Source organism: Peromyscus eremicus, chromosome 8a, assembly GCF_949786415.1.
Source record: "Peromyscus eremicus chromosome 8a, PerEre_H2_v1, whole genome shotgun sequence".
NCBI lineage: Eukaryota > Metazoa > Chordata > Mammalia > Rodentia > Cricetidae > Peromyscus > Peromyscus eremicus.
In genome coordinates, this window is record NC_081423.1 from 54,379,958 (window position 1) to 54,403,423 (window position 23,466).

General features: G+C 44.4%; 1 pseudogene; it reads right to left on the minus strand.

Moving 5' to 3' along the window:
- The window catches only part of LOC131917009 (NACHT, LRR and PYD domains-containing protein 1a-like), a 56,459-nt pseudogene that overhangs the window by 20,376 nt on the left and 12,617 nt on the right, over positions 1–23,466 (minus strand).

A 23,466-nucleotide genomic window follows, 5' to 3' on the forward strand; every position in this document is an offset into this window, starting at 1 on the left:
CAAAATACCATATAATCCAGTTAAAGAATAGGGTATAGATCTAAACAGAATTCTCAACAGAAGAATCTCAAATGGCCAAAAGATACTTAAGAAATTGCTCAACATCCTTAGTCATCAGGGAAATGCAAATCAAAATGACTCTGAGATACCATCTTACACTTATCAGAATGGCTAAGATCAAAAATACTGATGACAGCTTATGCTGGAGAGGATGTAGAGTAAGAAGAACACGCCTCTATTGCTGGTGGGAGTGCAAACTTGTACAACCACTTTGGAAATCAGTATGGTGGTTTCTCAAAAAAATAGGAATCAATCTACCTCAAGACTCAGCAACACCGCTCTTGAGCATATAACCAAAGGACGCTCAATCATACCACAAGGTCACTTGCTCAACTATGTTCATAGAAGCATTATTTGTAATAGCCAGAACCTGGAAACAACCTAGATGCCCCTCAACTGAAGAATGGATAAAGAAATTGTGGTACATTTACACAATGGAGTATTACTCAGCAGTAAAAAGCAATGACATCATGAAATTTGCATGCAAATGGATGGAACTAGAAAAAAACATTATGTGGAAGCAGATGCAGAGATCCACAACCAAGCACCAGGCCGAGCTTTAGGGGTCCAGTTGAAGAGAGGGAGGAGGGATTATATGAGTGCGAGGAGAGGTGGGGAGCGTCAAGAACATGTTGGGAGAATCTACAGAGACAACTGAACCGAGCTTGTAGGAACTCACAAATTTTAGACTGACAACTTTGGAACCTTCATGGGGTCAGACTAGGCCCTCTGCATATGGGAGACAGTTGTGTAGCTGGGTCTGTTTGAGGGGCCCCTGGCAGTGGGGTCAGGATCTATCCCTGGTGCATGAGCTGGCTTTTGGAGCCCATCACTTATGGTGGGATGCCTTGCTCAGCCTTGATGCAGGGGGCAGGGGCTTGGTCCTTCCTCAACTGAATGTGCCAGGCTTTGCTGATTCCCCATGGGAGGCCTTATCCTTTTGGAGGAGGGGATAGGGTTGGTTGAGGGGGGTGCATTTGGGAGGGAAGCAGGAGGAGGGATGAGAGGGGGATTTGCAGTTGGTATGTAAAATGAATAAAACATTTTTTAAATAAAAAAAAGAAAAAAAATCATCCTGAGTGAGGTAACCTAGACTCAGAAAGACAAACATGGTATCTACTTACTCATAAGTGGATATTAGACATAAAGCAAAGGATAATCAGGCTACAATCCACAACCTCAGAGATGCTGTGTAACTAAGAGGGACATGCATGGATTGCCCTAGGAAGAGGAAATAGATGAGATTTCCTGGGTAAACTGGTAGTGTAGGGAGGGGGTAAGTGGGGGATGGAGAATGAAAATATGTGGAGTGGATGAAAGTCCTTGGGACAGGTACCCTTGGAGATCTTGCTAACATTTTTTTATTTTTAAGTTGTTTTTCTCACATACTTTTTTCACAATTAGAAACAGTGGCTAACATAGCATTATAGTTTAAACTGTGGTCAGACCACTTGTTTTGGATCTAGCAAAAGCCACATAACTAATTTGGCTATTTCATGACACCAGGAATTAATGACAATAGATCTCTCCCCACTTACTGCCTTTCTTCTGCCTTTGGGGTATCTGGACCTAAACTAATTTTACCTGGTTTCAGCAAGGCCTCCCATATGAGATTCATATGTTTCTTGTCTTTGATTTGCAGCTTAATCCCTGAATCCATGTGGCCAACGTAGATCTCAGAGAAGAGCTGGGATTCTCCAGGGCTCCGGTAGCAGAGCTCTAGTTCCTGAAGAGAGAATGAATTGCTGTGTGAGAATCAACTACTCATTCTTTAAAGGAGGGCTGTCCCACTCCCCATACATTCATAATCTTGCACTTCACATTAGACACTGGCTGTCTTTTACACTGAGGTAACTCACAGCCTTTGAATACACATCTTTACTCAGAAGGTTAAGGGCCCAGCTGGGACCCCATCATGCTGTTTGTTTTCTCATCACTCTGACAAATACTTGAGGGGAAACAACTTTAGTAAGGATTTACGTTGTTTAGTTTCTTGGTGGGAAATGCATGTAGGCTGGGGCTCCATTCTCTGTGGCAGGAACTTGTGGCAGTTTGGTATATCACAGAGGATCATCAAGTCTGAGGTCGGGGCAGAGCATGGCTATAACCCTCACAGCCTGACACTAGTGGCCTGCTTCTGATGGCCAGGCCTCACATATTTGTTTCCACAACTCCCCAAATACTAGCACTAACTGGGGACCACATGTTTACACATTTACACCTGTAGGACACATTTCAGATTCATACCATAATGAGTGAGAGCTCATCTTGAAAGTCCTGCTCAGGCATCTTATTTCAGGGCTTGCTGTCCATGTTAGGCTGGTCCCTTCTCTGTGCCATATTGAATCTAATTCCTCACTTCTCCAGGCCTTCTGTATTCATGTGTGGTCCCTTAAATTGCTTTCTACCTAACGTGGATGTATTCTTGCTCATTCCAAACCCCAATTGTTTTTTTCACAATCTCAGTTTGCTGCAAAGCCTTGTAACCTGCCCCACAGTTTCCCAAGCCTGGCATCTAACCCTGAAGAGTAGCAAACACCTGAATGCTCACCATTGGGATGATTTCCAGCTTTTTAGAAGCAGACACTGTGTAGCGGGATCCAATATAAAGAGAGTCTAGTGGGGGTGGCTTGTTTATTCGAACAAACTGAAACTTCATTTCTTCATCATCAATGGCCTAGGGAACATTGCAGACAGCAATTTAGCTAGATTTCTGGGCTACAACATCTATGTCTAAATAAGCTGAGGTGGTCAATCAGTACATTTGTGTTGGGTGGGGTGGTGACAACTCCTGGACACCCTTCCATTTTGTGTTCTGCCACATAGACTGTTGAATTATTGGCTCCTGTCATGTTCATTGTGGGAACAGGGTCCCTGCCAGAGAAGAAGGGAGTTGAATTGGCTACATGTTGGGCATGGAGTATTCCCATTTTCCTGATAGGTAGAAAGAGGCCATAGAAGGCTGTGCAGGGATAATGGGGCATTAAAGGTAGTTGGGGGAGATTCTGGTGTGAGGGTGCCATGAAGAGGACCGAATTATAAACATCAGTGTTTTCTTTATAGAACTGCATTCCCCACTCCAAGTGGAGAATATCTCCAAGGGACTCACTAGCTGCATCTCAAGTTTCCTGTCATCCCACCCTGGCCCCAGTTTCCTGATCCTCAGTGTCACCTTCCGAATGGTGCAGTCATTGGGAATTAGGTAGAGGTGAAGGGTGACCTCCTTGAGATTGATGTAATAGTAGATCAATGTGATGGAAGTGACTGGGATGAAGTGTCTGACAGCCGGGATCATTCTCAGTAGAACTCCCATTGGGGAGAAGCTTGGGTTTTTCAAGATTGTGTGGTGCTGCTCCACTCTGTCGGGCGTTTCTAGGACCATCCCATGTTCTTGAAAGTGGGCTACATGGAACCAGGAGATGTCTACCTGTCCCTCTGTGAAAAAAACAGATCCAAATATGTAGATTTAATACTTCCATTGAGCCATGCTTGGCTGGAAAAATAGCACCCTAGGATTTAGAATGACTGTGGTGGTTTGAATGAGAATGGCCACCATAGCTGGTGGAACTGTTTGGGAAGGAGTAGGAGGTGTGGCCTTGTTGGAGGAGATATGTCACTGGGGTGGGCTTAGAGGTTTCAAAAGCTTGTGCAGTTTTCAATGTCCTTTCTCTCTCCTCCTTGACAATAAGGATGTAAGCTCTCAGCTACTGCTCCAGTGCCAAGCCTGCCTGCTTTCTGCCATGCTCCCTGCCATGGTGGTCATGGACTCACCCTCTGAAGCTATAAGACCCAATAAAATCTTTCTTTCATAAGTTGCTTTGGTTATGATTTCTATTTAGTTTTATTTATTTTTGATGTTTATGAGAAAAAACTATGATGAAAATTTAAGTTTTATTAATTAACTTTCAGTGACAACACGACAGAACTATCAACTGTTTCCTCATCATCAATTCAACATGCCAGTGAGGGTGAATGTGAGCTGCTGCTAGTTGTGACTCATGCAGACTGATCCTCATTGGAGGCAGTTTACCCTTGGCCCTGTCTAGCTGATGAGGGAGCATTTACAGTGGAATGGAGGCTCTTCATGGTCTCATCCACAGATGCTATAAAGAATACAACCTCAGAGGCTACTGTCAGAAACTTCACAATCAGCAGGTTCTTAGAGGTGCTGCCATCACCAGCTTCAGTATCTTTGGATCAGCAGTGTCCACTAAATTCTTAGAATCAGAATAGAATTTTGCTGATATGAAAGAGACCCAAGGGTACTTTTGTCCACTGAAGAGAAAGCCAGATGCATCCATGGAGAGGTTAAATGGAATGCGAACCAGATGAAATCTAGAATTATCTTGTATACAGACCTCAGGGAATGATAGGAGGAGATTATCTTGATTGGGTTAATTGAGTAGGGAAGACCTATCCTCTGTGTGTAGCATCATTCTGTGGACTAGGACCCAGGACTGTGTAAAATGGAGAAGGTCACATGAGCACAAGCATTCACTGTTCCCTGTTCGTTCTTTTGACACAAGTTACCAGGTGCCACAAGCTCCATGTTCTCAGACTTCCATGTCATGATGAACTGTCCCTTTGGACTGTGAGGAAAATAAATCCTTTCTATCTTAAGTTTCTTTGGTCAGGTATTTTGTTTGAGCTACAAGTAAAGTAAAGTGAGCTACCTGGACATAAAATTGATATCAGGATCCATGTTTTTGCAGTAATAAATCCAGTCAATTGGTTCTTAAGCCTTTGGAACTGTTTTGTGGCCAGAATGTGAAGAGTTTTGTACTTAAGACTAGGAAAGCACTTCCATTCTGAGAGCAGAGCTTATGGGGACATTTGGGTGGAAGCAGAAAGACAAGAATCCTGAGAGAGACAGTGGAGGCCAGTCCATGAGGTTGCAGAGAGCAGCAAGGTTTCCATTGGGAACTGTAAAAGGATCCATTCATAAAACAGTTTTGTCAGGAATCTAGATTTATTGTGTTAGTGCCCTGAATATGAATGAGGATGAATTTAAACACAAGGGACTAATTTGGCAGGAGGAGTTTCAGGACAGAAAACACCCAGAATGATTCTACACAACCCGCTGTAGCTGTGAGAGAGCAGCGTCACTGAGGGGAAGGCTGCAGTGCAGGTGACAACAGGAAAGGGTCCTTAGGGAAAAATCTCACTCTTCACAGACTCATCTTGTGAAGATCCACGTTCATTTAAAGGCAGGAAGCCTAAAGTGATGGTGTTCCCTGTTCCCCAAATGCAAATGCAAGGAAGTGTTTCCCATGGTCAGCACATCATACAGCTGTGGTCCAAGGTGGCCACATCTCAAACTGTCAACAGAACTTGGCAGTGTCATCACTATAGATTTTAGGCATGAAAGATGCTGGATTGAGGGGTCACTGAGTCATGCTGCACAATTTCAGATAGCAGCTGAGGCCAGGCAATGTGCCTGAGTCAAAGATCCTGCAAGAATCCTGAGAGCTCATTCTATGGACCTTTGAAATGAAGCCTAATGTGGAATGGACATCCTAGGATAACAAAGAAGCCAGAAACACATTTTTTTTCTGCTAAATAAAGTTTTAGGCACAGAGTAGAGAGATGGCCTAAGGAGAGGCTGTGTGTGTTTCATGTGGTAGAAATGGAGGGTTGGAGCTACCTATGCCCTTTGGAGTCCAGCGAATGACATCACGAGCTGCATAGCTGGACATGGAGCTGCAGGATTTGTTGTTTATGCTGATGGAGATTCGCCTTGCTGTGTCTGATCATTCCTTGGTACGCCCTGATTCTTAAATTTTGGCATGGCAATATCCTATTCTGTACCATCGTACATTGAGAGTATGTAACTTGTTTTTATTTTATAGGTGCTCATAGTTAAGACATTGCCTTGAGTCTCTTTTGAGAAGAAGACTTTATGGACCTTAAAACTGCTGGAATTATCAGGGACTCTGGAGGCCTTTGAAATTGGTTTGTATTTTGCATTATGAGACAAAACTGAAACTTTGGAAATGTGAGGTGGAAAGTTAGGATTTAAGTGATGTGCTTGGGTGTCAAGTTGACAATGGTAGAATCCTGATGACGAATGTCACTTGTCAGCTTGATGGGACTCCTGCTGTGGATGCACCACTCTGCAGTCCAGTATTTGTCTGACCTTTCAGCACCGAGTTTGCTTCCAACTTGCACCGTGACAAACGGTGTTGCAGTGTGTGTTGTTTAGCAGAGACCATTTTTATTTCTCTCAGGTGATTGCTTTGGAATCAATAATCACCAGGAAATGAGACAATGTAATTTCTCTGGCAGTGGAATCTCCATCAATGACATGCCGGCTAATAGTTTCACATGGAACCACACAGCACTAATGTGCCCTCTGTGTGACAGTTCTGGGCCTTAAAACTCTGACTTTCCCTAAGTCAGCTTCATCCCCAGCACCAGATTCTGGACTTACCCATGCTTTGTGCTGTGCCAGTTTTCACAGAATCCTGGAAGATGCTGTACCTCTCCAATTTCCCTTCTTGCTAGGGTAAACACTAGTCATGACCTTCCCAGACTTGAGGGGAATGACGAGTGCTTGAGTTTTCATTGTTAAGATCAGAAACTTCCTGAGGCATCAGAACTCTGAGATCACAGGTGTATGCCACCACCTGTCCCTGTGACTGTCCTTCACATATTGTCCTTCTATAACCTTTAACAGATCACATATGTTTAATTTTCCAATGGTGTAGTTTTCTGATCTGAAAGTGGGAGTAAGATACAGGAAGGTGGTGTTCTGTAGGGAAGAAGCTTGAGTGGTGACTGGGCAAGTGTTGTTGGGGAGACCAGGAACTCTGTGTGGACCTGCTGGACTGGTCTCATTAGACACACTGGGGAGGCATCATCCGGGTAGCAGTGCTCCTGTGTCAGGGTCTCATGTGTGATTATTGTTTTTATTTGTTTTGTGAGTTCTTTTCAGCTGAGTCCTGCTTGTTTTCTTCATCTTCGTTTGTTTTCTTCTTATGGGCTTGACATTAAATGTGAATATTTTTAATCTGATGGATGCTTTGTTTTCTATTCATGGTTCCTCTATCAGCTGGATCAGTCTGTATTTCTTCTTTAGTTTTTATGGCTTCTTCACCTGTCAAGTTTCCCTTCTTGACCTACTCCTCATCTTCATCACCATGAGCAAACACCATCTTTATCTGCTGTGTGCTGGATTCTCCTGGTCTCCATGGAGGGCCTATTGCTGTGCTCCTTGGAGCAGGAGAGGAAGTTCGATCATTAGCCACTTGCACAACACCTGGTTCCTTGTTGGTGTTGCTTTTTCCTTTCTTAAGCACAGTCTGGCTGTGTAATCTAGGCTGCTCTTGAATTCTAAATTCTCCTGTCTCAGCCTCAGGAGATCTGGGTACAGACATATAGTAATGGGTTTCTTTATGAGATCTTTCACTGAGAACACTGTATTTATTAAAACATCTTCTTTTTGGTCACATACCGTGGTTGATAATCTTAGTATTCTTGTGTGACTCCTATTAGTGAGAGTGGGGTTGTCTCTGACTCTTTTCTGTTCTCAGGACCATTTTTCTCCTACTGGATTGCTTCATCTATCCTTGATATGAGGGTCTGGGCTTAGTCTTTTTTTTTCCCCCCGAGACAGAGTTTCTCTGTGTAGCTTTGTGCCTTTCCTGGAACTTGCTTTGTAGACCAGGCTGGCCTCGAACTCACAGAGATCCGCCTGGCTCTGCCTCCCGAGTGCTGGGATTAAAGGTGTGCGCCACCACCGCCTGGCTTGGGCTTAGTCTTGTTGCAACTTGTTATGCTGTGTGTGGTTGATATCACTTGGACCCTGGCTCTTTTCTGAAGGCACAGAGGAAGAGTGGATCTTGGGGAGAGGGGAGGAGAGAGGGAACTGTAAGGAGTGGAGAGAGTAGAGGCTGCAGTTTGGATGTATTCAAAGAGAGAAGAATAAATAAAAATAAAAAAATCTTCTGAAGGAATCTTTAGAGATCATGGAGGTTGGTACACTGGATGAGCCCCCCTCTTTTCTTAGGAAACCCCTCTTTTGTTGCTCCAGTTCTCAAATGGAATCTGGTGACATCATTTTCTCCCTGCCTGAAGCAGTGTAATGGCTTACAGAGTTGGTAGACCCCGGGTACCAAATGATCCTTGTTAGTTTCCTTAGGCTTACTTTGCAACCATCTCTTCAAATTTCTCAGTGTATCCTCAGTTCCCTGCTGAGCCCCTGAGGGACATGCTGGGTAAAAAGTACTTAATAATCACCAGCTACTATTGGTACTGAGGACATCACTTTCTACTCAGGGACTCATTCAGGTAAAACATAAATAAAATCATAAGGCTGGGAGACATGTGCTTCAAAGAAGATGTATCAGACAAGAAGGGATGACAAAACATCTCAGTGTCCACCTTCATAACCTGCTGTGCCCTGTTAAGGATGCCATGAAATCTTTCCTCATCACCATTGTTAGAATGCCTAGCCACTCCCCCAGCTATATGACTACACATGTGCTGTCCAGTAGTCAGGCAAGATGATGCTTAGTCATCCCATGGCCTTATGTCCTATGAAATAGGGCCCATGTGCTTTGTGATCACATAATTTGCATGCAGTGTGATCATGTAATCTATGCTCGTGCATGGTGTAGCTGTGTAGGCCCATCAGTGCATGTGTGGGGGCAGTAGGGCCTATAAAAGTGGGTTCCACCTATTCCTTCTCTCTCTTCCTGCACAATCTTTCCATAGGCCTATGCACACCCTGTAGAGGGAATTTTAGAAGGTCTTATTAATAAAATCAAACCCAGGCAGGTATTGGGGTGAACTGGAAGATCAGAGAACCAGAACAAGCCACAGCTACCTCACCTTGCTGGATCCTCAGCTGGTCTGTGCTGCTCCAAAGCCTGGAAGCTTAACCAGCCAAAAGCTTAACCAGCCAAATGCTTCTAGTTCCTGGTCCTCACGCCTTATATATCTTTCTGCCTTCTACCATCACTCCCTGAGATTAAAGACTCACTCCCTGGGATTAAAGGCATGTGTCACCATGCCTGGCTCTTTCCAACGTGGCCTTGAACTCACAGAGATCTCAGATGGATTTCTCCCTCTGGAATGCTAGGATTAAAGGCGTGAGTGCCCCCATTTTCTAGCCTCTGTATCTAGTGGCTGTCTGTTCTCTGACCCCAGATAAATTTATTAAGGTACACAATATTTTGGGGAACACAATACCACCACAACACCCGTTCTCTATTCCCTTAATAAACTTATAGTGGGTTTTGTTGTGCCTCATGGCTTCTCTTGTATGGTAAACAGCACTGCTTAATCAATAACATAGAACCACTTAATAAATAACATTGTGTCACTTAATAAATAACAACCATCTTTCTACACTGTGATTTGACATATCAAATTCTCCCATTAGTACCACTCTACTCCTTATGCTTCCCTTGGTTACCTTGGAGAGCCACAAAATGAGGGAGGTACACAGCAGTCACAGCTCCCTGCTCAGCCTTGATGTCAAACAGAGGCCCAGCCACCATGTGTCTGTCCCGAAAGTGAGTCTTGTCCAGGTGTTGGCTCCAGGCACAGAATCCAATCTCAATGGTCACTGCCCTTGTCACCACAAAGTGGAGTCCTGTGTTGGGACAGTGGTAGGAACCAGGCACAGGGAACTGAACTCTGGAAGAGGGAGAGGTAGACACCAGTGAGCACCAGCTCTGCTCCTCTGCTGGGTGCAGACCCAGTGCAGGGCTGGGGACACAGCAGACTTCAGCCAGATGGCTCTGAGTTCTGGTTCCTCTGCTGTCTGTCTGTGGATCCCTGACTAAGTCATTTAACCCACAAATCTGTTCTCTCATCTGAACATAGGGGCAATGACAACAACTTACAGATCTGTGAGTACTGAGTGATCTAATACAAACCTACAGGTAACACACACCTGGAATTTCAGAAACTTTTGAGGTCCAGCCTCTTAGTTTCCTTCCCAGGGGCCCAGAAGAGATACTACTAATGGCGGGAATAATCTGTGGGAAAATCATCTAAGTACACTGTGCTCTTAATGTCCGTCCACTTTATTCCTCTAAGACAAAATTCTATCTACACAGCTTTAGTTATGTTCTCACATTCAGCTCCTCTCTGTCCCTTTCTTCCTGTCCTCTTATTGTCCTAGTTCTAAGTAAACTCCTTGGTTCTCAACTCATCTTCATCCTCAGATCCTCTGTCCATTATGTTCCTTCTTCTCTTACCCTCCTGACCTGACTCAATTCACCTATAATCTGCAAAAACTTTTCCTTACTGCTTCCTGGTCAGGTGGGGCAACTCAGCTCAGAGCTAGGAATTTTGTCTCAATTCTTCATTGTACCTGGTATGCAAAACACTCTTGTTCTGAGTCAATTGCTCTGGATTGCTATTTGGCCTATGAAAGGAAGGAGGGTCTGAGCTTCATTTGCACAACAACGAAGGCTATGCACCTTGTCTTCAAGGCAGTGTCTCCAGAAGGGTGTTTACCTTAATTCAGGAGACCATTTGCTGTTTTTTTTTTTTTTTTTTTTTTTTTTTTTTTTTTTTTTTTTTTTTTGCCTAGGATGCTTGAGAAGTATTTCAGATAAATACACTGTTATGAGTTCTTGGAAGCATAAACAGCATATAAGAAAATCATTGCAGGAACCAGCTAATATATATATACAAAAGCTAAAATATCACCAAGACTCCTTAAGCTATGGCTTGACCTCTGGAAAAGTCCTTGATCTTCCAAATACTAGCATTTGTCATAGTAGCTAGATTCCACTACATTTTCCTGTGGCTTGCAACACTGGAACAGTTTGATATTCCTGTGATGATGAAGTGTATGTGTGTGTGTGTGTGTGTGTGTGTGTGTGTGTGTGCATGTGTGTAAAGTTCTGTGGATCAAGCTAGGACCTTGCACATCAGCCAAAGGCTCTACTACTGAGTTACATACATCTTTTGTTTTCAAACTTTATGTTCCATAAGTATATATTTAAAGTATCTAAGAGACAAGAGAACTGGAATATAATGAGGGGACTGACGCTGTTTACATCATGAATAAAATAATCTGCAGAAAAACAACAATTCAGATAATGAGTGAAGTTGAGCACAGACTGATTAGATGGAATGAAGGACTCATGTCACCTATGTTGATATGGTAATGGTGTGCTGGTTATGAAAGACAAGGTCCTGTCTTAACTACAGGGGAGGCATAGTAAAATGTGTGTGTGTGTGTGTGTGTGTGTGTGTGTGTGTGTGTGTGTGTGTGTGAAGTTAGCTGATGTCCTAGACTCACAATATCGTGACAGTGATGAAAAGAAAAGATGGAATGTGAGTAGTTGAAACAAACTTGGAAAAATGGTTGCTGGAGCTGAGTAATTGGACAGGGAAGTCCTTGTGCTCTCCAGTTTTCTAAATGCTTAAACATTTCATAATAACAACCCCTATTTTTATAACAGCCCAAACTTCTTATTCCAGTCCTGGCCCTGCCTCCTTGGTTAGTAAGGGGAAGGGGAGACACAGCAGAGACTCTACAGATGCTATCTGTGGGGATCCCTTCTGGAAAGTGAACTGGGGAAAGCCAGCCTTTGCCAGGCAGAGCTCACTCACCGGTACAGGTTCCTCTCTCTGTCAACCACCTCAGTAGCCACAGGCCCTGTAGGGCCCCAGAAGTCATCTTCAGTCCCCAGTGTTTCCAGGTGTTTGTCTCTTGGAGAGTCAAGATAAGATGGGTGGAAGGGCTCTGGTGGCGCAGGTTGTGAGCACCCCTCCTCTGGAAGAGGGCAGGAAGTGATCATTGTGTGTCTCTCTTCAGCCCTCCCTAGTACTAGCCCAAGGCTAAACTATTTTCCAGGTTAGTTAGCCTATGCCTTAACCAGGAAGTATGTCTACAGACTTTATTGCTGTCTCTGAGTTTACCTGCATGATGTGTATGTGTGTGTGTGTGTGTGTGTGTGTGTGTGTGTGTGTATACATATACACATATAATACATCATATATACATACACATATATATTTAATATTTTGTATTGTTTTCTTACTACTGAGTAAGCCTTCTGAGTAACTCTACCACCCAGTATATCTGCTCTCAACCCAGCTCTTGTGTTTCATTTCCTATTGGTCCAGAAGTGTTGATTTTCCTAACATGTCTCCAGTGGGTAGGTTGTGAAAAGAACCTAACTGAAAAGATGCATGATCAGAGATGGGGAGGTGAGTTCCAGGCCATATCAGGTCAGAATAAGACAGGAAGCCCTGGTACAGAGCCTGATGTAAGCCAGAGACTTGATAGAAGGGCAGCACCAACCCCCAAGGCTGGGAGAGAAGGAAGCAGTACTCTGTGTTCTAGTTGAGGAAGATCTTTAAAGGGATGGAGCTCTTTGTGGAGAACTGTACTGTTTCATGTCAGAGACAGGGGGATAGAAATGATTTCCAGCACACCTGAGATCATGTCTTCTGTATGTGATGGGGGAGTTGCACCCATGAAATAACAACAATATTGCTACCTCTACAAGATCTGCACAATGACAATACCAATTGTCACGATAATGTGGATGGGGCGGGGGTGGAATCTCACAAGGCCCCAGTTATAGATAACAGCTGCTAGAGAGGAACAAAATCAGTCCTCTTCAGAAAGAACTCCATAATAGGTTATCCAATCCCAAATGGTCAGCCTTAAAGATGTACACATGCCCAACACCAAATGGGGTCATCAGGCTGTATTAATATATACATATGCATGCATGTATGTATTCACACATATATTTAATAATAATATTTATTTAAGAATAATTTATGAATTAGAGAGAGTTTGTATGTGGGTCACAAGGAGACTTGGAGTGGGTAGACAGAGGGGTAGAAATGATCTAAATAGAGTACTCATATTCATGTTTAAAATTCTAAAAAATAATAAATTTAAAAAAGAAAGAAATGATGACTTCCCCCTACAGATGTCCCTTCATCTAGTAATCATGGTGCTCTGGGTCTGAACCCTTCACATACCTGAATGTAGTTTCTGACGCTTACATGATTTCAGGCTATCATCCATTTCTTCTCCATCTGGGTTCTTAGTAGGGTCCATTACACGTGGCTTCCTATACACAGACAAGTCCTTTCCCTCAGATGTCAGGAAAAACCAGGGAAGTGAGGGCTGTGTACATGATATTCCCTCATAAAATCTGAGCCAATTGAATTTGAGCTCAGTCCCATGCTTCTTCTCAGGGCTGTATCTCTAAGAATGCCCCCATCCTCCTGGGAGTCCATACCCCAGAACTGGGAACATCTCAATTCCTCCTTTGCTTTAATTTAAATGTATTCTGCAATGTTTACTCATTAGAAAGTTAATCCCCAAAGCCACAGTGCTGATGGGATGAAGGATAAGACACAATGAGGTCATGAAGGCTCTGCTTTCATGAAGAGGTTAGTGTCATCATCACAGAAGTAGATTCCTGTGGCGTGACAGGACTTGTCACAAAAGCCACCTTGTCCTCTCTCAGCCTTCCCAGTTGTGCAAGTCAGATGGAACAGGAAGAAGGGCTTCTCTAGATGTAGGGTCCATGCCCTCACCCTTTCCTGTATCCAGAACTGCAACAAATAATCTAAGTTCTTTATCTTAAGTGCCTAGCGTCAGACATTGTGTTATAGCTGCATCAAACAAACTAATAATCACTCACCCTGAATGCTAATCACCTAGACAGTACCTCCCAAATCTCTCTCCTTTCTGTTCTCTACTCTCCACCACAGATTCTATCCTTGTCCCAGTATGGAGCGAGCATTATCCTGAATCTCTGCAGCATCCTCTGACAGGCATCCCTGCTTCTGATCTGGTCCCTTCAAGCTCATTTTCTTTTTCTCTTTCTTCCTTTCTTCCTTTCTTCCTTTCTTCCTTTCTTCCTTTCTTCCTTCCTTCCTTCCTTCCTTCCTTCCTTCCTTCCTTCCTCTTCCTTTCCTTCCTTCCTTTCTTTCTTTCTTTCTTTCTTTCTTTCTTTCTTTCTTTCTTTCTTTCTTTCTTTCTCTTTCCTTCTTCCTTTCTTTCTTCCTTTCTTTCTTTCTTTCTTTCTTTCTTTCTTTCTTTCTTTCTTCCTTCCTTCCTTTCTTTCTTTCTTTCTTTCTTTCTTTCTTTCTTTCTTTCTTTCTTTCTTTTGGTTTTTTGAGACAGAGTTTCTCTGAATAGTTTTGATGCCTGTCCTGGATCTCGCCTCTGTAGAATAGGCAGGCCTCAAACTCACAGAGATCCACCTGCCTCCACCTCCCAAGTGTTGGGATTAAAGGTGTGTAACTACTGCCAGGCTCTAGCTCATTTTCTACATAGTAGGTGACCATAAAAAGTGGATGGAGATGCCCCTTCATGGCTGAGGTGCTGGAATCCCTTTCATTTACTCTGAGGAAAAGCAGAAGATTCTTAGCATGGGTCATAGCTCTTGCTGTGGCCCCTGTCTCTCTCCAGGCCCATCTATGTCACCCTCTCCTGCTCAAATCTAGACCAGTGGCTCTCAAATCATTGTGTTAAAATGTCGTCTGGACAGGCTGCTCAGTCAGAAAGTTCATTGAAGGAAGTTGCCTCACTGGAGACTCTGAGTCAGCAGGGATGGAGTGGGTCCTGAGAACCTGCATTTCTGTGGAGCTCCCAGGTAATGGTGAGGCGGAGCAGATGGTCACACATATTGTTTCCTGTCCCCCAGTGGAGCTGCTCTCTCTGCTTCCTTAGAACCTCTATGTTGGCCTGGAATTTTCTCCTTCTTGGCTCATCCCTCATTTCCCATCTTTGAGAGTTCACCTCAGCTCACCCCAGCCTTCAATGAGGTCAGACAGATCACCTTGCATTCATGGTTTCCCAGGTACAATTATGTGACTGTGGGATAACAAGTGTCTCCTCCCTGCTGGACTGAGATAACAAATGTTGGGCCGTGCCTGTCTTGCTCACTGATGTGCACTCAGATCTCAAAATAGTGAATGATGCACAGTAGGTCTGTGGGAATGTCTGTTCAATGAATGGCTGACCCTCTTAAGTCTTTAGTATACCCTCCATTCAAGTGTGTCATAGCAGCTAGGAACTTGAGAACAGATGGAGTTCATGGTCATGAACTGAAATGTGCCAAAGTGGGAGAACATGGGGCTTCAGCACAGTCTCTGGAGTGGAAGATGACTTTCCTGTCCTGTGGCTTCCCCTCAATCCCTTAGTAAAATCTCTCTCTCTCTCTCTCTCTCTCTCTCTCTCTCTCTCTCTCTCTCTCACTGTTTCTGTGTTTGTGTGTGCATGCACATGTGTCTGAGTATTGGGGTTGGGACAGTGATACATATAGTAGTTTTTCCCCCTAAGACTCTTTCTGTCTGTGTCTTTCTCTCCTCCGTGTGGTGACTGTTTTCATTGTCCAGTGGTCTGGGTTCACTGTTGTCTGCTCTTATCTACTATTATCACACTTGCTGTGTCAGAGGACTCACCACTAACTCAGCTTTTCATATTCTTTTATTCTTATTGAAGAAATTAAGAAGGCACGTTATATGATTCTATTTCTAAAACTCATACAACCATAACACACACACACACACACACACACACACACACACACACACCCCTACCTCACTTTGGTTTCTGTGGTTGCCTGGTTTCTTCATGACTTGGATTGTCTTTCTCATCACCTCAGGATACTTTTCCCACCTTTCAGCTCATCAGAAGCCACATAGTGCCTGGGTTAACCAATAGGAGTTCTGTGCCCACCCCTTACCATGTGCTGGAGATGAGCAGCTGTGGATTCTTTTCCTCCAGGGCCCTGAGCTTCATCATCACCTGGTCACTGAGAGGGGCCTGGTCCAGCCTGTAAGCACAAGAGGGGGATGTTTCTTCTGAGATCCACCACAGGATCATGAGGCCTCAGGGTCCAGGATCCTGGACTCTGTTGTATGTAGATGGAGCCAGAGAGGAGCCTTATTAAGGCTTATTCTTAAGCCAAAACCAGGACAAAGGATGGAGAGCAGCAGGCTGAGTGGAGGGAGATGTGTACATGACACAATGTCAATGGGGTTGGTTGTTGGGGACCGACTCCGGACAGCTGTGTCTTGAACTTTGTGTGACCTTCCTTGCTTTATCAAGCCTTACAAAAGCAGGAAGTTCCTGGCCTAACCGTGGGCTGTACAACTTCCTGGAGTACGTGTTAATCAGCCAGCTGCAGGGGCCTGGGACCAAAGCAACCTCACCCTCCCTTAGGAATTTTTCATTCTTCTCCCCTTGCTTCCCCTGCTCCCCCTCCTCCCCCTCCCTGCCTGAAGCCCTGCTTATAAGCCTCAACACCCAGTCAATAAACAAGACCTCAATGCGACTCAGACTGACTCTGTCTTTCTTTATGCGCCTGGTCTCCTTTCTCTCTCGCCCCCAATTGATCTTTCAGGAGGTGCCTCCTCGGGTCTCACCCAATAACCTGGCCCGCGGGACGGGTCAAGTGGCGCCCAACGTGGGGCTCAAGGCACGGTGACCTGCCGGACGACGGACAACAGAAGGGGCCCCGGAGAGGATCAGGGTAGAGACGCCCGGACCGCATCACTCGTGCAACGCGGGAGTCTTGAGGTAAGTGTGTCGTCCCATCGATCATGGGCAAAAATTTATCTAAAGAGGCTGTTTTTCTAAAGGAGATGAAAGGTAATCTTAGGGAGAGAGAAATAAGAGTTAAAAAAAAAGGATTTGATAAAATTCTTCCAATATGCGGAGGAGAAATGTCCCTGGTTAGTGATTAATGGACCAGGAATTCACCCTTTGACTTGGAACAAGGTTGGAAAAGATATTAACAAATTACTCAGAGATGGGGAAAATGTCCCCAATGCCTTTTTTAGTTTTTATGGTGTGATTAGAGATGTTCTAAAGGAAGCAGAGGGAGATGGGCATGTTTCACATTTACTAGCCCTTGCAGAGGATTTTCTCTCAAACTCCCCCTGCCTAACACCCAAGGGTCCAGAGGTTTATTGACATCTACCGGTAAGAGCGCTCTCTGTCTTGTCTGTGTCTCTCTGTCTTGTTACTTTTGTTTTGTACTGGTCGATCGATTTGTACTTTGCAGGCTCTCACTGGGGCAGACGTGTCCGGACAGTGAACCTGGCGGCGAAGGGAGACGTCCCAGAGCCCTAAGGCCACCTCAGAGGTGGCCATTTGGTTTAGGAGCATCTTTGGGTATCTTCCCCCATGGTGGGAGGAAGTGCCACTTTGTATTTTGTCCCGGGAAATTGTCAGAGCCATTTTGTGGGTTTTTTTTATATGTTTTGTTGTGATCATTGTTACTTTACTCTCTCCTTCTCTTCCAAGAAAAAAAAAAAGGTGCATGTCTGACTGACAGGGATGTGGAAGACCCTGATGTCTGTTTGATTAAGGACAGAGATCCTCGACTCTGGATTGTTTTTGATGTGATTGAGCCTGGAGGGTCCCCCCCCCAGAGCACATCAGGCTGTCATTGTTCTTTTAGCTTTGTTGGTTGTTTTGTTGGGGCAAAGTTTTTTCGTGTGCCCTTGGTCTTGTGTGTAATGTATTAATTGTTCTCATTGTTGACTTGATTGTGACGGACGCTATGGGACCATTCCCTTCTTCTCTACTAGACCTTTGCCTAGCCCACTGGAAGGATGTGTGAGCCACAATAGAGGGAACTGGTTCCCCCACCCCCACTCCCCGATTGAACTGAGATAAACAGGTAGCTCCTGCCAGATGGGGCTTGCATACTGCAAGAGGGGCTTGCTGGCTGTGAATGAGGCCATCATCTCAGTGCTGATGTTCCGGTTCTTGGATTGTCTGTGTAAATGTTATTTGTTTCTGTCTGCTAACCTCCCTTATTTTCCTAAAGAAAGAGGAGGAAAGAGAGACATAACAAAGGCCACCTCCATCCCTCCCTAACTCTCTTGCTATCAGGACTGCAGCCAGCTGGCTGCTCTCAGGAGGGTGGGGGTGCGTGCTCTCGGTACAGGCGGGCAAAGACAGGAGCTCTGGACAGGGCAATGGGGACTGCCTGCAATTGACAAAAACTGTGTGAACACTGAACAGAGAATCTGACTTTAGTCAGAGGAGTTAACAAAAACTTTTTTTTCAGGAACACTGGCAGCCAAGGACATGCTCTATGCCCACTGCTCCCCCTCCCTTCCTTTACTGTGATAACTTCAAAGTCTCTTCTGCTGGCCAGCAGCTTCTGTTGTTAACCCTTCTCTGTCCTGATATTGCTTAAAAAGAAATGTTAAATTACGAGTTCAAGATACTGGGAAAATTATGCTTTTGTTTCCACAGGAAAAATAAAAATTTACATGGTGTGAAACCTCAATAACTCCCCTTTCTCTATCCCCTACAGACAAAGAGGAGCCTAAACCAGGATTCCTAAGTGTAGATAAGAAGTTAGACCCCTTTTTCCCAGGTGGCTTTATCAGCTACAGAAACTTAGAAAAACACAGAGTCAGAATATATGACCATCTGACAGAGACTAAGTGGTCATAAAACATCCCAAACTTCTCGAACCCCAGAGACAGCTCGTAAAACTCCTAGACACGGTTGTTTAACAAACAAGAAATAAAGATAACATGAAAAATTACTGATGTGAACCAGAAAGAAGGGAGGCAGGCTGTGAGAGATGAATTATGTGGTCTGTACCTTTAAGAACTAGCCTCACTAAGAAAGGGCGCGCTCCTTCCAATCTCCTTGCTGTGTGTGAGAGATTTGGAACGAGCCCCCTGCCGCAGCTTGTAAACTTTGACTTCATCTGAATAAACCTTGCTTTTTGCATTCTGTACCTAAGTCTCCCAATGGCTTCTTTGGGGGTGAACTGGGCATAACAATGTAACAATGGGTTTTGGTCATTTGAGTTCAATGGGTTACAAATACTTGCCATCATTTAAGAGAATTGGTTTCAAATTATTGTTGGTTAAGATAAAATATAATGTTTTTATAAAAAATGACTTGAGATATAAAAAAAACATGTTTCAGATTTCTTTGTCTTGTTATTCTGCTGTTACATTGAGACCCCAAAGGGTTATAGTTGTAAAAATGTCTGTCTACTCTACAGGTATGAATGAAAAATGTGGCCAAATATATGTTTGGTTTTGAATGTCTGAGTTTGCATGTCCTTTGTGTTAAGGAATACAAGTTAATACTAGTCATCTGGCTATTCAGATACTAGTTTAAAGCATAAACTGTTCTATTTAAATAAAAAAAACCTAAGAGGTATATTTGACTAATATATCTATAGGAGAACAAATTGGCCTGGTTATTGTTACCAAACTTAGAGACATTTTCAAGATTAGGCCTAGATTTGTTTGGCTCAGATACATTTAATAGATAATGGTCCTCAAACCTGTCAAAGATCTGATGAATATGGCATTTATATTATTTGATAAAAAGCTTACTATAACATACAGAGACTCCGAGCTCCCCAGCTCCTAGCAATGACTCCCAAGGTCTCCAAAAAAGATATGGAACAATGACAAGAAGATGCCACCTGAATTGTGGACAACACCGACCACTGGGCAAGACGTTCTGACTCAACACCTGCTGCCAGGGATCTGGCCTATGAGACACTGACAAGATAAGGTCAGTCTTTCTCCTCCACAGGGAGAATTTCACATTATGGGCCCAGCAGCCAAGACTGATGCTGTCCTGACACCTGTCCTGCCAACACTATGAAGACTATAGGAGCCTGGGATGATGGCAGTCTGGGTAATGGATAGTCTCTGTTGTTTTTTAAATAGACTTAAAAGTCTGCACTCAGGTAAAGTTTATCCTTCTCAGATCTTTGATGACATTGATGACTGGACTAGCTATAGCTTTCTCAGCTTAGTAATTGATTGATCAATTGATTAATTAATTAAAGCTAATAAGTCTCTTTAAAAAAGATAAACAAGTTCTGAATATAGACTTACAGATGCTTTTCATTGGGCCAAGGAAATTTCAGTCCAATCTATACTTGGTTTTCTAGATAGAAAAGACACTATGGATTTCAGGGCAAATTGATAATACTACAATTACTAAGACTATGGGTCTAAAAGTTCCAAATAAGTTCGTAAGTTTTAACTCCTGTTCCTAGTTTATATCTATCTCAACAGGTTTCCACTTGGCTGACAGATACATCCAAGCATCATTTGCTGGTGACAACCTACTGCAAATGACTATGAGCCCTGAACTTGCTGAAAGCTGATATGGACCAATTCAGCCGATATGCATACCATCTCTTCAGCTGGTCCATAAAACGTTCCCTCTTGTCTTTGACTAACATTCTGGCTTTCCAGGGCCCTGACAACAATGTTCCAATGTCAGCAGGAAGTAATTACAAAAGAGAAAACATCGCCCTTGTTTCCCCCCCACCCTGGAATGTTAGATCAAAAGGGAATTTCTTGTCATAGGGAACCTGAGATAAAGTTCCAAGTTCCTTGAGGATAAGGAACTCTGTCAGCCATCACAAGACTTTTGGCCCTTGTGCTTCTGCTAGGGCTAATTACTGTTGGCTCTTATATCACTGATGTCTTAACTACATGATGATTCATGTCTGGGTACCACTAAACTGAGGATGCTAGAATTCCAATATCCACCTCTGAACCCATGACACACTTACAGATGGCAAAAACTGAATAAGGGGAAGCTCGCTTTGCCATTGATAATGGGAAAACGCTTATGTTCTGGTCTAATTAGTCTCCGATATGATCTACTACCCTGGTGATAAAGTCTTTTACCAAAAAAGCAACATCTCCATGATTGGAGATGATATACAACTCAAGGGGGGAATAAAAAGACCAAGCAGATGCCATAACAGGCTGTTCAGTCTTCTCTCAGAGATCAGGCCTCAATTTCAGTTTCCTGAGACTTGAGCAAGCAGTTTCTGGGAGAGCCATGAACAAAAGACATAGTCCTTGTAGTAGCTCCCTTTCTGCACGTACTCTGACTGCTCAAGGTTCAGCCAGATGTTTACTCTCTGGGGACCCTCACCAATTTAGAGTTATGTACAGTACGTGCTTGGCCAGCCAGCCCCCATGGTGGCTCAAGGACAAAGCCTGGGACTTGTGCTGGACTGCCCCCAAAGTGATAATTGTAACCACCAACCAGTAAATTCAAAGGTTACGTACCCTCACCCAATTAAAAGAAAACAGAGATAAAAATAAGCCAATCCGAGTTGCACCCGTGCAAAACTCCCCCAATCCCCCTTATTATGAAGGAATCGCCTTTCAGTCTACTGCCAATAACCTCAATCCCCGAGCAATAGGTGTCAGACTAAGCCACATAAGCTAACACTCCCTGAGGTCTCCGGACGAGGTTCCTGTTTGGGCAAAATTTCATTGACCCATAGCCACCTCTGTAAACAAACGTTGACACCCTATAAAGGGAGCTATTATCTTGAAGCATCCAATGGGTCCTACTGGGCCTGTAACACAGGATTGACTCCTTGCATATCTGCTCAGATATTTAATGATTCCCATGAATTTTGTGTGACAGTCCAGTTATGGCCTCATGTCACTTATCATCAAGAGAGCTCAGTGATGGAATTCTTTGAGCAGAGAGGCAGATACACTCGAGAACCTGTGTCTATGACTATTGCCCTCTTGTTAGGTATTGGGGGTATTGCTGCAGGAATTGGTACAGGAACTACTGCCCTCGTGCAGAGCAACCACCTTATGCAGTTACAAATGGCTATGACTACTGATCTAGAGGCCATAGAAAGATCCATTTCTGCCCTGGAGAAATCTTTAACCTCACTCTCTGAGGTTGTGTTACAAAACAGAAGAGGTCTGGATTTACTATTTTTAAAGGAGGGGGGATTATGTGCAGCCTTGAAGGGAGAATGCTGCTTTTATGCTGACCATACTGGTATTGTCAGGGAATCGATGGAAAAATTAAGGGAAAGGCTGGCTCAAAGAAAAAGGGAGTTTGAAAATCAGCATGGGTGGTTTGAAGATTGGCTGCAAGGGTCCCCCTGGCTCTCTGCCTTGCTACCTACCATTCTAGCTCCCTTAATTGTTTTTCTCCTTCTCATTACCTTTGGTCCCTGGGCCTTTCAGTGGTTGACTCGGTTTATCAAAAATCAGATTGATTCGGCCTTACCACGACACATCTCGATTCATTATCACAGAGTAGATTCTGAGGAGGCCGGCCAGGAGCCCCATCAAGGACTCAGATTCAGTGTCCTAAGGCCCTAACATCCCCACGGTCCTGCTAGAGGGTACTCAATGACGGGAATAGTACAGGGCCCACGCCGGAGACAACAGCATACAGAGGTCGTCGAGACCGGCTCAACAAGGCATGCTGCCAAGCGTGGGAAGCCCCCTGTGTAGCCTAAGACAGGAACTCTCTCGGACCCTAGCCACCCCGATCACATGGACTTGGTCCATTTTTGAGAAAAGAGGGGGAACTGTTGGGGACCGACTCCGGACAGCTGTGTCTTGAACTTTGTGTGACCTTCCTTGCTTTATCAAGCCTTACAAAAGCAGGAGGTTCCTGGCCTAACTGCAGGATATACGATTAGATAAACTTCCTGGAGTATGTGCTAATCAGCCAGCTGCAGGGGCCTGGGACCAAATTGACCTCACCCTCCCTTAGGAATTTTCCATTCTTCTCCCCTTGCTTCCCCTGCTCCCCCTCCCTGCCTGAAGCCCTGCTTATAAGCCTCAACACCCAGTCAATAAACGAGACCTCGATGCGACTCAGACTGACTCTGTCTTTCTTTATGCGCCTGGTCTCCTTTCTCTCTCGCCCCCATTGATCTTTCAGGAGGTGCCTCCTCGGGTCTCACCCAATAACCTGACCTGTGGGACGGGTCAGTTGGTCATTGTGCAGGAAGATCTGAAGTAAGGATGATGACCTTTGGGACTTTCCAGAGCTGAAATGAGGGCCTTGTCATTTATAACCCTCTCCCACAGGTCAGTCATTGGAGACAGACTGTCCCAGGGAAGGGAACATGGCCATAGATGAGAAGACTCATGTTGGCAAAGGGCAGCACAGTAGCCATCAGCAGTCTCAGTAACTGGAGGGCATGGCCATGTTCCCATGCTTCATATATGGGCAGCTCTTCAAAGCAAAGACATAGTGCTGGGATCATGGATATTTACTCTGAGGGAAAGAGCCTTGGTTCCATGCTCACCTCCCCTCCTTTCCTTTAGTGCTAAGGGAAGAAGCCTTGTCCTTACACAGCAGCTATAACCAGAGGTCTGCTGGTCCCATTCTTGTGATCCTCAAGTTCCAGGATTTCTGGTGTTAGGGTAGTGACCTTCTCTGGGTTTTCACATCCTCAGTCCATAACCAGAGCTATATCACTCCCATCTGCCTATTGTGAAGAACAGGAGGGAAAAGGTTCCTGCACCTGAGAGGTTGTGCCGTGTCACATGCAGCAGATGCCAGCTCTGAACAGGCTCTTCAGCCTATGAGAAACAGTCATGGCTGAAAGCAGGCTGGGGAACAAAGGTGCCAACAGCTGGGCCGGTTTCAGCTCTCAGAGAAGTGGA